We start from the raw sequence: 7,903 nt of genomic DNA, 5'->3' as shown, positions 1-7,903 counted from the left end.
CAGAAGAGAAAATGTAACATTTCTATTGATGGTGTAGACACTATACTACATTCAGACCATTTGAGTTCTTCAGAATGGTTATATTGAAATGATTACTATTTTTATTAATTTCCAATAACTGATGAAAATTGTGATTCAACACATGTATTTTTATATTATTGTATAGATTCATTGTTAATTCAGCATTTAATGGCTAATTTAAATATGACCATTGGAAAAGAAACTTGAAGTTGACATTTTCTTTCCCTAAAGTTGTTATAGCCTGAAAGAGTCCAGCAAATGTATCAAGCAGGAATATGTGATATCTTTTAGATTACTTGTTTAAACCAGAGAGATTAAAAGTGATAAAGTGTGACTTTGAGTCTCTTTACCTTTGCATATTTAAAGCGATATTTTAAAGGTACAATAATGTGGTATTTGGTCATTGTAAGTAAGCGTTTTTGTGCTCTGTCCTTTGTAGTGAACTTCGTGATTTTTTTTTCCTGAATTATACAAATGCTTTTATTTTATTTTGTATAATGACTGTCTTTTAGATCTGAATAAGTCACTTTAAAACCTTGGCCTATGAACTTTGCCTTACCAATCATGAATCTAGATGAATTCTCTCTAGTTCTTGGCTCAGTTTTACCTATTTTTATATTTGGTTCACCGCTTGCTTGAGCATAGCTGGGATTTGTAGCCCATTTTCTAGGCTTATTGCAATCTCACTGTGGTATTTTATAGAAGCTATTACAACTGATAGGTTAGCTTCATGGTATTGATGATACATGGCTTAACCATAGTAAAAGCTGCCTTTCATCTCTCAATTGTAAAAAGGTGATTAAGTTACACTTGATGGAGATATACGATATACGTGTGTTTATCATGAAACTAGTGCATTAGGCCATAAACTGTTTTCCTGGTCCATGTTTTTTGTATTCAGAATTTTATTGAAGACAATGAGCTCCTTCCAGTTTTCTTTCTTTCAATTCTGAATTGTCCTTGTTTGGATTTTTAAGTACTGTAATCTTTTTTTTTTTTTTTTCAATAAAATATCTGACTTGGGCAAGAAAGGTAAGAGTTCCAATTTGTGCTGATATTTTTAAATTTCTATGCTAAGTTTTCTTTTGTTGTTGTTGGCTTGTACTGCCCATATCACGTGTAACGAGCTAGTGTTAAAAATCATAACCTTACAAAACAGTCATCTTTAAACAGTAGTCATAACATCTGGTAGTAAGAAATGAAATTTGATTGCTTAGACTTTCACTTGGAAAGCCAGATTGCCTTACAGAGAAACGAGTTTCCTGAGCAAAGTTAGACACATGTAGCTGCAAACCCATTAAATGGAATGGCAGCAAGGAGTTTCTTAAACAGATGGGTGATGACTACACAAATATAAGGTTGTTCTCTGAGAGAAATGACAGAAGGAGAATCTGTACAGAAATATTAATGTAAACATTTTTGGAGGAAAACTTCCAATCAGATTCTATTATTGAATTAGTGAATGCTGAAGACCTGCTCCTCAGGTAAACCGCAGGGTTAGGTTCCTGTGCACTTAGGTCATGACATCATGCAGTCGATACACAACCTTGTATGTATATTTGTGTTTTAAAACACCTTACTTGATACATATTGTTGATCTGTTAACATTGAACTCATGACCAACAGCCTTTATCAGTCATGCCTGAGCAAAGCTTATCTAATACGTGTATTTTCTCCGTAAGGCACATGAGCGCCTTCTTGTGCTTAGGAACAGTAGACAGCACTGCAGCGGTATGGCAGGAGACCACTTAAGATAGGGATTCACCAAAAAGAGCACAGAAAGGTGGAAAATGTGCCACTAAGTAAGCCACAAAGAGGACACGTGTTGACAGGTTAGAGCTGAAACAAGAAGGCAGATTGTTGCCTTACTTGGCCTCAGTGGAGTAGGCACTTGTGCCTCAGATGATTCACATTTTTTTCACTGCTTGACTCATGCCTGTGAATGACCATGAAAGCACCCTGTAATTGTTGACTTAGGGGTAACAAATAAATTTTAGTGAATATGCACATTTGCCTATGTAGGACCTAAAATTAAATAGCAATGAGGATCGACTCTAGATGGTTTTGTAGAAGAGCAGAGTGGTACTGCCTAATATAAAGTTTACAGACTTTGAAATCAAATGTTGGTAAATCCCCACCCGGTTCTTTTTGCTTGTAATTACAATTTGAATCTCATTTTCTCTTTCTGTTAAAGAGAAACAGAAGTGTTATTAGGATTAAATGAGATTATGTTCCCATAATGGGCCCAGCACCATCTCTGTTACAGAGTATTTATGAAATGAATGATCATCACACTTATTAGATATATGAAACATAGAAGCTCATGATGTAGAGAACATTTGTATCATAGGTTCAAGTACAGAATTTTAGACTTTAAAACTTAACCTGTTCATATTTTAGATATAATATCCCTTCCTATTTAATATTTAAAATGCTTTAGATTACAGCCTTTTTATGTTTCTTTTATGCCTGATTCATATTTGAGCCAGTCTTTGTCTTTAATGTGGTCTGTGCAGAATGATTTTGAATGAATTTTAGATTGACAGACACTGCATTAAATCTTAAAACTCAACTGCAAACTAAAAAGATTGTTTTAAGCTTCTTTTCTCCATTCCCCCCTTCCTCCTACCACAATTATTAAGCTATTAATATTTATTTGTAGAAAGACCAGTACTAGTCAGGAGATTTTGGTCCAAAGTTATCTGATTCTTAAAAGTAATTTTGTCCATGTGCATGAAGGGAATCCAGACAAAGTCCGGAGAATTTAATGCTGAGAGAAATTAACTGTTGCTGTCTTCTGTTCGAATAAGGCACTAATTTATTGGAGCCTAGCTCACCAGCCTCTTATATTCACCTCTTTTAGGAGAATTATGCAGATAATAATTAAATCCAAGGACTACCCTGTGGCCGTTATCCAAGAGATTCAGCTTGAATTTCTTGTATTTTCAGAATTTGTGCATCAAGTATAATTCAGAATAATAATCTTGAGAATAATGATCCATCCCAGAATCAGTTTTGGGATACCACTGTACTTGCAGAGTGAATCTGATTAACTTGAGCTAAGCATAGCATTTAAGTTAGATAGCATGTGCTATCCTTAAGCATCGTAATTAATCAGTGTGTTATGCAGGTGAGAGATCTTTATCTTCTTTTTTTGAAAAGGGATGGTCTTTCTACAATGCTACATTTATCTAAATTAGCATTCAAATTGAGTAGTCTGTTGAAAGATCAGAAAATAAATGGCTCCATTTAAAATACAGTACCCGAAATCCAACATAAATATTACATAAAGAATTGTACATAAGGGTTCTATCTTAAGATTTTATAATTATTTCAGTCCATTTTTTGTATGGTTGTAAAGAGAAAAACTGTGATGGTAGTGGTGGTTATTCTGTCAAAATGAATCTGATTTTACTGACTTTATTTAGTATACGTTGATCAAGTTTAAATATTTGAAAAAATGTGAACATCAGTCCTTTATCTAAATTGTCATGCTGTACAAGTAAGCATACTGTTTATAATCAACAATATAGTAGCTTATATCTCTTCAGACACTTGAGTCAATTCATTCTGTAAGAGAAAAAGAATATTATATTTTTTCTTCATTTATGAAGTCATAGATGACAGGATTTCATGAGTGGCATACTGATAATGTTACTGTAATGATTTACTCTATATGTCTTACTCAAGTGTTGTTTTATTGTTTCTTAGGATACTAGAGTGGGAATATTTAGTCTGATTTATAGTCTTTTTTTAACGGGAGGGCCATTTTAAATGGACTTGGTTTAAATAAGGGAACTACGTAAACTTTTCTTTTAGCCTAGTCTGAAATTTTATGATAGAAACAGACCTAAAATGATTTTTAAAAACATTCCCAGCATTTGTCCTCAACTGTAATTTGACCGTGTACTAGTTATCTATTTTTTTAATGGAATTTGATAACTAAATGCTTAATTATAATCTATGAATTGATACTCATTTGTATCTTTGAAGAATTTTTAGATACCCTACAGAATATAAAAAGAATATATATTTAGAATTTTTATATTTTAAATATAAATTGTATCATGTATATTCTAATCTATCACTATGTATGATAATAATTTAGTTTTTATCTGATCTTGAAGATTTCACCCTAGAAACTGAAATTTTTTTCTTAGAATTTCTTTTGAGATAAAGTAAATTTTGTATTATAGAAAAGTGACTGCTTAATAGATATATAACAAATATTTCTTTTACAGAAGACTTTTTAACAGTATCTCTTGTTTGAATTAAAGTTCTCTATTTTGATGTGATAATTCACAACTTTATATTTCATGTCATGTAAATTTAATATCCATAATTGGTATTTGAAAATATGAATTTAACAATTTTTATTCTCTTCCATTAAAAGTAGTATTCATATTAGTATTGATATTTACTTTTATTATATTACACTTTACTGGTATATATATATATATATATACACACATAAATTCAAATAATGCAGATATATGGTAATGCATTCATTCATTCAACAAATATTTGAATGCTTGTTCTGTTCTCCATATTTAATCTTAAAATTCCTTTAGAAAAACTTGCATAAGCATGTGTTCAGTCTTGGTATTTTACTGTTATCAAATGTGACCACTTACACATTTTTCCCCCATATATTTAAAGTACTTATGCCTCCTTCTCCAACAACTTATTACTAGAATTGCCTTGACTTCATGTATTGTTTTTTTGGTTTGTGATGCCTCAGAAGCCTGGAACTTGGCAAAGCAAATGTTAGCAGTGAATGCAAGCACTTAGGATGATGCTTACTATATGCCAGACATTTTCCCACATTCTATTTATTTATTTTAATTCATTTAATTCTAAGAAAATCCCTATAATAGGTTAATGTTTACGATTTACACATTTAACTTTTCCGTTAGCAAGCCAAGTTTAATGCAGTCTGGAAGTTTATTCTTTTGTCATGTTACTAATAAATAAAAATAGATTATTCTCATTAAAAAAATCTTCCTTTCTAACAAAATCCTGTTGGAAGTGTGAGTTAGTTTGAAATCCTTGCAGTATTCTGTGCTATCTTGAATAGTGAGTGCCATCAAGGTGTGTGCCGTAGTAAAAGCAGTAACTGAGATGTTTTACTGCTTCCAGCAGACGAATCACTGTGGACCCACATCCTCTGTTCTCATCCTTCTCGCTATTTCCCTGGTAGTTTATGATACATTCTTCTTGATCTTTGCATCATCCGTTTCAGGCCTACTTTCTTGCTTTTGTTTCAGGTTGTTCTCCCTGCTTGCCTTCCACGGTTCCTCAGTATTTCTCCAGCCATAAACAGTGTTCCTAGTAGCTCTCACATTTCTTCTTCAGTTCAACTGTGATAATATCCTTTCTATTCCTCTTATTCCGTTCCTCCCTCTAATGGAGCTTGGCAAAATTCTGGGTAGACTTCACACACGAGGAATACCTGCAAGTATGAGTTGGATCTCACTAACCCATTGGAGATGGAATTGGCAGACAGAAAAGTGTGGATGGGCAAGGCGTAAGTTTGAAACAGCATGGAATATTCAGGAAATTGAATCCAGAGTTGGTAAAGTACAAATACTTGTGTTGAGTATGTCATAGACAGGATTTGGTTAGCAAGGTAGACAGGAGTTAGATCATTTCAGACTCTGTGGTCCACGAGAATGCATGTAAACTGATGTAATCTCTGAGGAATTAAGACAATCAGTTTTGTCCTGTTGCATGGGCAGTGGTGTAGAGTGTACACTGTCTGATTACAGGTTAAGACTGTATTGGGAGTCTAAAGCTGTCTGCTTGATTTCCCAGTAGGTGGGATCCACAGTAGGCTAAACCCTTTATTTTACCAGACTTGATATTCTAATTGACCTTTGGATAGTATCCATTCATTCAACATTTATGGAGCCTCTACTATATGCAAGATACTCTTCAAAGCCTTGATTTTACACTGGTGAACAAGGCAGACAAGGTTCCCTGAAGCTTATATTTTAGTAAGTAAAAATAAACTTGATTGGGGAGGAGGATGAGTAAATAAAAATGGCTGTGAAGAAAAAGATCCCCTGGAGGAGCAAATGGCAACCTTCTCCAGTATTCTTGCCTGGGAAATCCTAGCGACAGAGGAGCCTGGTGGGCCACAGTCCATGGAGTTGCAAAGAGCTGGAGATGACTTAGTGATTAAACAATAACAATGTAATAGTGAACCACAGGATGTGCAGGTGATTAGAGAGACTATGATTTGCAGGCCGGAGTAAATGTTCAGTTCGGTTAAGTTCAGTCACTCAGTCCTGTCTGATTCTTTGCGACCCCATGGACTGCAGCATACCAGGCTTCCCTGTCCATCACCAACTCCCGGAGCTTACTCAAACTCATGTCCATTGCGTGAATGTACAGCCCTGATCAATTAGTGCCTTTCCTCTTGTTGCTTTTATTAACAATGTGGAAAGAGAAACGGGGGATTCTCACACTTGTTCATTCAGGAAGCTTGGTTATGTCCTAGACATCTCTCCGGCTTCCAGTCCAGACTGACCACTGGTTTTAAATGTCACTGAAGGTGGGCCTGCAAGTAGCAAAAGGACACTTTTATTTATAAAGTACAGTATTAATTCTGATGCTTTTGAATGTTTGTTTTGTTTTGTTTTACTTAAAAAATTTGCAAGTGTCAAATATTCATATAGCATTCTGGTCTTCCTGTTGAGATTAAATCATGATGTTTGGATATGTAATATTTTAATATTATATAGTCATTTTGCTTTTATGGCTACTTGAAGATTATGCAGGGCAACTAATCTTTTTATTATATTTCTAAAGATCATGAAATGCCATGCTTTCTTTTCATTTTCTTTACTTTGGTGCTTGCATACAAATTCAGTTTCAGGTCATTCACATTTATTAATAAAGAAATGGCTTATCTTAAGATTGATTTTTTTTTTTTAAGGAAATTATCTTGGACTTTTTAATGATTCTTCTTAAAAGTATTGGCTTGAAAACATTTGAGATTTTTAAAAAATACTTCTTTTAAGAAGTTGCTTAACATTAAAAATTTTTTTCTTCTCTTTTGTATCCTGAAAAGCTTCGCAATATGTTGTAAATGCTCTTTTAAGAAATTAAAACTTCTGATTGGTAACTGTTGGACTCCATAAATGAAGATTAAGGACCCAGTTCCTTGTTGCTTTTTTTTAATGTATGGCATGATTTTTATCGAGAAAAATCTTGCACTAAGATACGTGCATAGGTAATATAAATGTATAGTTTACAGAATAACCTAAAAACAAACCTTATTCTCAACAGCTGCCTTCAGAAATAGAACTTTCTAATTCCTCTGTGTATCTCAAACTTCTAATAGTAAAGATTTGCACATGCATATGTATTCCTAAAATATATGTCAGCTTTTCCTGTTTTAGTTCTTTCTGTAAGTTGTATCACATTGATTGTCCTTTTGTGAGATATATATTTTTAGTGAAGAGTAGTTGATTTATGGTATTAGTTTCATGTGTACAGCAAAGCAATTCAATTATATGTGTACATTTTTAAAGGTTATTTCCCACTATCGGTTGTTACAAGATACTTAATGTAGTTTCCTGTGCTATACAGTCAATCCTTGTTTCTTCTCTATTTTATGTATGGTAATTTGTGTCTGTTAATTCTGTACTCTCAATTTATCTCCATCACCTCCCTTCTCCCTTTAGTAAACCATAAGTTTGTTTTCTGTGTCTGTTTTTGTATAGAGATTCGTTTGCATTATTTTTTACATTCCATTCCTTGTTGCTCTTTAAAATTGTGACATTGTCAGAGTTTCCAATTTTTTTTCTTACTTTCCTTTTTTTTTTGAGTCAAAATCAGGGAAACAGAAATGCTGCAAACACTTCACTTTCTTCAA

This window comes from Capricornis sumatraensis, chromosome 14 (assembly GCF_032405125.1).
Source record: "Capricornis sumatraensis isolate serow.1 chromosome 14, serow.2, whole genome shotgun sequence".
Classification (NCBI taxonomy): Eukaryota; Metazoa; Chordata; class Mammalia; order Artiodactyla; family Bovidae; genus Capricornis; species Capricornis sumatraensis.
This window is presented reverse-complemented; position numbering follows the sequence as displayed.